The sequence below is a fragment of the Acipenser ruthenus genome, chromosome 34, assembly GCF_902713425.1.
Source record: "Acipenser ruthenus chromosome 34, fAciRut3.2 maternal haplotype, whole genome shotgun sequence".
NCBI lineage: Eukaryota > Metazoa > Chordata > Actinopteri > Acipenseriformes > Acipenseridae > Acipenser > Acipenser ruthenus.
The window spans coordinates 8,453,826-8,461,417 of NC_081222.1; the positions used below are offsets into that span (position 1 = coordinate 8,453,826).

The 7,592-nt window shown below is 37.2% G+C and overlaps 1 long non-coding RNA gene across 1 annotated transcript; it reads left to right on the forward strand.

The window, feature by feature from the left end:
* Nucleotides 1–309: 309 nt before the first annotated feature.
* On the forward strand, nt 310–6,815 carry LOC117402128 (uncharacterized). Its single transcript, XR_009310165.1, has 4 exons — nt 310–445; nt 2,495–2,590; nt 4,413–5,076; nt 6,045–6,815. It is a non-coding gene; the product is annotated as an uncharacterized LOC117402128 (long non-coding RNA).
* The last annotated feature ends 777 nt before the right edge of the window (nt 6,816–7,592 follow it).

A 7,592-nucleotide genomic window follows, 5' to 3' on the forward strand; every position in this document is an offset into this window, starting at 1 on the left:
TTTGCAAAAATGAATGATTTCTGTATGAATAAATGTTTTTGTGTACAAAGCACAGTGAATGACACATCTTGAGGTGTTCTAATCAATGTGCTCACTACTGCACATGTTTATTATTTATTTAAACACAGAGTAGTCAAGTTATATACATGTATTTTTATTTAGACAGAGATAATAAATGTCCCACCCCCAAAGCAACACAAGCTAGACCCCTGTTCTTCTGAGTCTGTATAAAGAGTATCTTTGCTTCTTTTCTACTGAAGCCTGCAGGAAGTCTTTTAACCACACATAGCTTACCTGTCAAACTGCTAAAGCCTGCTGTAAACACTCACAAGCCCCCCTCTGCTGCTGTGCAGAGCTGGGAGGGTATATAAGGACAGCACTGCTTTAGTCATCGATTGTCATTCGGTTGGAGTGAAAGACTGGTTAACTGCATTTGAATTTTCAGGTAAGGGCATTTCTAGATCCTTATATCAATTCTGCAGTATTCCCTCTGGTTATACTGCACATCTACCACAGTTTACCATGTTTTTAAAGATGCATCTGCTTTCCACACTGTAAATGCCCTTATAAAAGTTTGCCGCAATAAACTGCAAGGTAACTGTACAGTTTTCCTATTGCTTATCTCATGCTTGCATTTACCATAGTTTACCATGCTTTACCACACATCTGTGCTTTACAATGCTTCCCTATGCTTTACCATACCTCTCTGTGCTTTACAATGCTTCCCTATGCTTTACCAGACCTCTCTGTGCTTTACAATGCTTCCATATGCTTTACCACACCTCTCTGTGCTTTACAATGCTTCCCTATGCTTTACCAGACCTCTCTGTGCTTTACAATGCTTCCCTATGCTTTACCAGACCTCTCTGTGCTTTACAATGCTTCCATATGCTTTACCACACATCTGTGCTTTACAATGCTTCCCTATGCTTTACCATACCTCTCTGTGCTTTACAATGCTTCCCTATGCTTTACCAGACCTCTCTGTGCTTTACAATGCTTCCATATGCTTTACCACACCTCTCTGTGCTTTACAATGCTTCCCTATGCTTTACCAGACCTCTCTGTGCTTTACAATGCTTCCCTATGCTTTACCAGACCTCTCTGTGCTTTACAATGCTTCCATATGCTTTACCACACCTCTCTGTGCTTTACAATGCTTCCCTATGCTTTACCATACCTCTCTGTGCTTTAAAATGCTTCCCTATGCATTACCACATCTATGCTGTATCATTCTTTCTCCATACTTCATTACACTTTGCTTTGCTTTTGCTATGGGGAACTTTTACAAGGGTTAGTTTACCCTCTTTTTTAATATGTTTGTATGCTTATATATATATATATTTTTTAAATATAAACATATTTAGTAAATACTGTATATTTTCAAACTAAACCAATTATGAAAACAGAATATGCTAATCAACTCACAGTTACAAAGCTGTGAAACAAACAACAATAGACGTTAGACACCCACATGGGTTTGGTTAAGTTTCCGTTAAGTTTCCTGCTTGTACTGGTCAGGACTGATTCTGCTATTTAGTGTCTGAGAAAATTCTGCAATTCATTTTTTTAATAGGAGAAAAATATACAATAAAGCACAGAGAGGTATGGTAAAGCAGAGGGAAGCATTGTAAAGCACAGAAAGGTATAGTAAAGCATAGAGAAGCATTGTAAAGCACAGAGAGGTCTGGTAAAGCATGGGGAAGCATTGTGAAGCACAGAGAGGTATGATAAAGGATAGGGACGCATTGTAAAGCACAGAGAGGTATGATAAAGGATAGGGACGCATTGTAAAGCACAGAGGTCTGGTAAAGCATAGGGAAGCCTTGCAAAGCACAGTGAGGTGTGGAACAGGGTTAGATTTTACAGGTTTTTTTCTAATTGTCCCACAGACAAGTACAAGGCAGATCACTGGTCTTCCACAAACAAAACTAATAATATTCAAACGTACAGTAATATAGAATAATTATTTCCCAAGATTCATAAGTAGTTTTTTGTTAAAACTACAGTTAAAAATGGATATTACTATATGGCATGTATGCAGTCCTGTTTATTACTACAGGTACCTGAAATAAAGGTCCAGGAAACACAGATGATGAACTGTATGTAATGAATTGGAAAGCTCCAAGCATTCAAACAGTGGATGCATAAGCAGAAAATCTATTACACAGCGTTAACATGACTGAACGTTTGCAACAACAACAACAAGTTATAAAAAACTTTTGTCATGCTGAATAAATGTATGAATAATAAATCATTATTGTTTAAATAAACTGAATAGTCTCTATTGCAAGCTTCCTTATATATATCAACCTCAGGTTGCATCTTGAATCAAAGGGGAATTAATCACTTTAAACTTTAGAGCAAGTGAGCTCTAGAATGTGATGAATTACAAAAAATAAAAACAAGCAATGGAACAACATGGGAGTAAAATGAATTGTGCCTTGTTTAAACTTTGTACTCTCGTTCCTAATTAAATAAGTTCTGTTGAAAGGATTTGCCCGGTTGGTGAAGGAAGAAAACGGAGATGAAAAACCTCGTGCCCTCGATTCTCATCCTGTCTGCCGTGATCTTGCTGGAGTTTCCACAGGTTATATTTCTATGTTCTTTTCTGGATTGGCCTGTTAGTCTTTCATAATTAAGCTGACTGATAATTTACGTAAGGATACAGGCTGTCTACAGAAATATTTGACATTAGAAAATTATTCAGTAACGTCAACCAATCAGCTTCCTGCTTTAGCAGGCTGTAATTAAGCAATATGGCACGACTGGGTATGTGTTGATGTGGGATATCAGCACACCTCGGGTGCTTTCAACCACCCGAGAAGTGGCTATATCCCACAACAACACACACCCTGTCGTGCCATATTGCGATTATACAATGGCTATGAATGAATTTTGAATGAAAAAAGACCAAAAGTAAGTTTTAAAAGATATTTAATGAAAATGTCTGTGATATCCTGGATGACCGTGGTGATATCGGGTTTGTGACTAGATATCGCCATGGGTCTGACGTCACAAACCCATTGAAATGAATAGGATGGCGGTCCTTGCCAATGTATTAATAGACAGTAGATGCCTGCTGGAACATCTCAGCACCAACTGTGAATTAAGTTTAAAATCAATCTGAACAAGTGCCGGCTGTTTCATTTTGACATGCCGTATTGAAACCTCAGTTCACGTTGGACAGCAAACACTAAACAAAGACACAATTGGTAAAAATGTGTATTTTGATATCCACCAAAACTAGCCAATCAATACTTTGCACAGACGAAAGCAACCAATCCTGTACCCGCAGCTGCCAAGCCAGCCAATCACAGCCCTGTCAGCTGGGCTGGCGCACAGACATCAAGCAATTTTCAACAGCAGACACGGAAAGTTGAATAATAGTGCCCTCTCGATGCTGGCTCTACTGTGTGATAGCTGACCTTGACTTTCGTTAGCGCACTCGCCTTCGGCTCATCGTGGTCAACTATCACACGGTAGAGCCATGATTGATGGGCAGTATCGCTTAATCAACCCCTCACCCCACATAGTGACTGTACAGTATATTAAGAATGTAAGCATGCATTTATTCCTTTTAAATTATTTTATACATTTATACAGAACTGGAAGTCATGAGAATGAAAAATGTAATAACTGTGGGGAGCAAGAAACTGTAGAACATATACTCATGGCATGCAATACATACAATCAGCAAAGAAGCTTATTAAATAAGAAGGGACATAGAAATTATAGCAGCATCAGTAAATTATATTTTAAAAGTAGAAAGAGAAAAACAAATAGAGAAAGGAAACTATTTAAGTTTATAAAAAGTACAGGGAAATGGGAGAAGATATAATGGAAAAAACAAAAAAATATATATTTATAAAGATAGAGGGCGCTCATCATCTCTACTTAGATGGCATGCACCAACTACCACTAAAAAGAAGACTCCCATCTCCTGCACGACTTTGATTCAGTTAGTAGTCCTCTTGATGCAATGAAAAGAGCATTAGGAACAACTTCTGTTACGAACTACTTCTTTAAGAAGGCGAAAAATGCTGAGAAAGACGACAGCAACAGAGCATCGACTTGGACTGTGGACACAGACACAAACGAAGCACTTCACAGGATAGCATACAGAGAACCGCAGAGCTGACTTCAAAAGAAGATGAGTCTGCTTCTGATTCAGAATTACCTATTCTATTACCTATTAGGCTATATGTGTTACTAGAAGTTCAGTATACAAATACAATGGGAATTCATATAATAATTCTTATTTAAGAAAATCAACATTTTAATGGCGTTACGGACTGCACCACTGCTTATCACATTTCTGTAGATTACAATATGTGTCAATCACGTGCTATGTATGTTATAAACAAAATTGTGTTTCTTCTAGTTATGTCTTATATCGTTCTTTTTTTCAGATACAATGTTTTAAGGCTCCGATAACGATGGACCTCGCAGAAAATTCCCTCGATGATCAATATGTCCGTTGCGAAAGAAAAATGTTAAAACTTGTTAAGGAAAAATATCTTCCATCAGAATTACAAAACACCCCCAATTTTAAAAACGTCTGGGAAACAGCAAAAAAGTCAATGGTGAAAAAAAAGAGGATGGCGTTGAATTTGGAACAAGCCACGTCAATCTATGCTTATACTATGGACGTTTACAACACGTTCAATGAAGAAGTTAGAAAAGGAGGAAAACATTACGAAGCTTTTCCGTTCAAGTCGTTGCATTTTTATTTGACAGACGCCCTGAAAACTCTGAGGTCCAAGAAGGGTAAATGTTATGATGTTTTTAGAGGGGTTCAAGGCCAGTTTGCCGCTCTTGAAGGTACAACTGTACGATTTGGTCAGTTTGCTTCTACCTCTCTAGACAAAAATGTAGCAAAACAGTTTGGAAACGGAACTTTGTTCATAATACACACCTGCCTCGGCGTGCCAATTGAAGAATATTCAGATAACCAAAGTGAAAAAGAGGTACTTATTCCACCTTTTGAAAAATTTAAAGTGCTGAAAGTCGATGGAAATCAAATCCACCTGGCACGTATTGCTAACAAGACGAGTAATTTCAACTGCTTGGGAGGTAAGCAATGATCAAGCGTGTGATTGAGAAGGAACTTTTCTAGTTAAAGCAGGGCCAGGATTGGCTTTGTTTTAAAGAGATGCCGTCTCTGTCTTCAGGGATATTGCCTGTTAAGGTTCTGTTAAGATCATTGCTACCTGACACTGTGCATTTGCATAGAGGTTTTCCGTTTGCTTAATCACGGTCAGCCCCATCGCAATGTTTAACACGCCTTTGTCAAGGGAAAGTGTGATGGAAAACAAACTGTGGAAGTACTTATAGGCTTTTGATGCCATGTTAACCACACTCCCTTATTTCTATTGAAATCTATTACTGTGCTTGTGATGTCATTTTCTACATAGTTAATGACGTAACAAAACGATCTACTGTTCCTTTCTATTTCAACCTTCAGGCATCATGGTATCTAGTCTATTTATCCATTTATTTTCCTTTATTCTTCAATATTGTATCTCTTTTTTTCTTCTAAAACTACAAGTTTTAGGTCATCAGGTTATGGTTGTTATTTGAAAAGTGCTGAGCTATTGGTTCATTTACTGTTTTATTTCTCATGTTTGAGAGGTGATTGTATGATGGGATTTTTTAAGACTGAATATTTATTTTCTGTATTTGCGATTTCACTTTTATCTTTTCAAATATATTTGCATGCTTTACATGTGCTCTTATTGATTTTAATGTCGTTTAATGTGACCACAGCTTTCCTTCTGAAAACCACAAGCAGCGCCTTGCGCCTTAGGAAATATATATATGAATTATGCATCCAAACATTTTGTTAGGTAATATTTTAGAATATGTAATTATTCATGGTACTCTCTTAACTTTCTCTTTCCTTATATTACACTAGTTTTGTATTTTGAGTATATATATATATATATATATATATATATATATATATATATATATATATATATATATATATATATATATATATATATTGCTACTAATTTGTTCTTTTTTTCCTTATATTCCAGTGCCGAAAAAATGCTCCTGTCGTGAAGGATTATGTTGCATTAGTTAACAAGTCTCCCTGAAGATGCAAAACTCAACGCTGGGAAAATGCTGGGTGTCTGATCAATTGTTCTATATTATTTTTAGTATAGACCAGTGTACCTTCCTTGAGAATTATATTGTCTCACTCACATTGTACATTTGTTTGGGGCTGCTTTAATTAGGTATCTTAAACAACCTCTAAAAAGTCTCCTTCATTTTACCATTTGTGGCTGTGTGTTCTTTTTCTCTACCTATTTGAATTGAATTGCATGTGTGGCATATTAAAGTCATCAATAATATTAGACAGTCAATGACTTGCCTGTTTTGACAATTTTCCAGGGCTTTCAGTTCCAGTGGTTTGATTTCATATGCACAACAAATCAAAACTACAGAAGCAACGGGGTTCTCTGATAAATTTGCACACTGCTGTATATAGATTGTAAGCTGTTAACATCAGATTAAACTGGCAATGGAAGACTTTACAACCCACAAGCAACATTATCACTGGCGGACCCTTTAAAGGGTTGCTAACCAAGGTTTTAAAATGTATTCCCTATTATTATCCCCTGTCTTATTTGGTCGCTTTCACTCATGTGAATAAACTAGGCATTGCATGAACACTGGTGAAGTATTCCCACCTGTATTAACATGGTAATGTAGAGGGAGGTCAAGACTGATGCACGCCCCTGTGTGTCACCAAAAAACATGAATGTAAATGTGATCCATCTCACTCTCCTCTATCTGAGTGTCATCTGCAGCTTAATAAAGCATTTGCAAACTAATAAAGAATGCGATTTGTCTTCAACACTAGAAGGACCGGAGATATACTCATACCTAGAAGCCCCGCAGCAGTCTTTCTGACGGCTGTATTCTAAACACTGTAAATAGTATAACGAACGGAGAAACAGTCAGATGCAATTTAGTTTTTTGTTTATTATTGAGTACGTCACAAACATCTGTATATACGGTATATTAACATTTATTTTACAAATCAAAACAAGACAATGTAAATAAATAAACATCTGAACAGACATCAGTTTACAACAGCAACAGCAATTGGTTTATTATCAGATGTGCAAAAGCAACTGAACAACGTAGATAAATAAACTTAGAAGAAAACGTTTTACAGAAGCGCACAGCACAAGAAGTTATATAAAAAAAAGTCTAATTTATTTTTCTTTTTTTTGACAAAATGGTATTCCTTTACCTTGAGTCTAAGGCTGTTCACAATCAACACAGATAATGCACTTCTCCACATCGCCTTTCTGCACAGGGCACAGCTGCCCGAAGTTTTATTTTTATTGCACTTGCCATCCTGGCATTGGTGTCTCTTGACATTAACGTCTCCTATGCTAACTGACTGACCAAAACAGCACAGCTGGCAAGCAGGCACCAGCCTTTGAAAAGGCAATTAAAAAACAATAGACTGGGGCTCCCGAGTGGCGCATCCAGTAAAAGCACTCGCTAGAGTGCAGGATGCGCTCTATAGCCTGGACGTCGCTAGTTCGAGTCCAGGGGGCGGCGCTCAA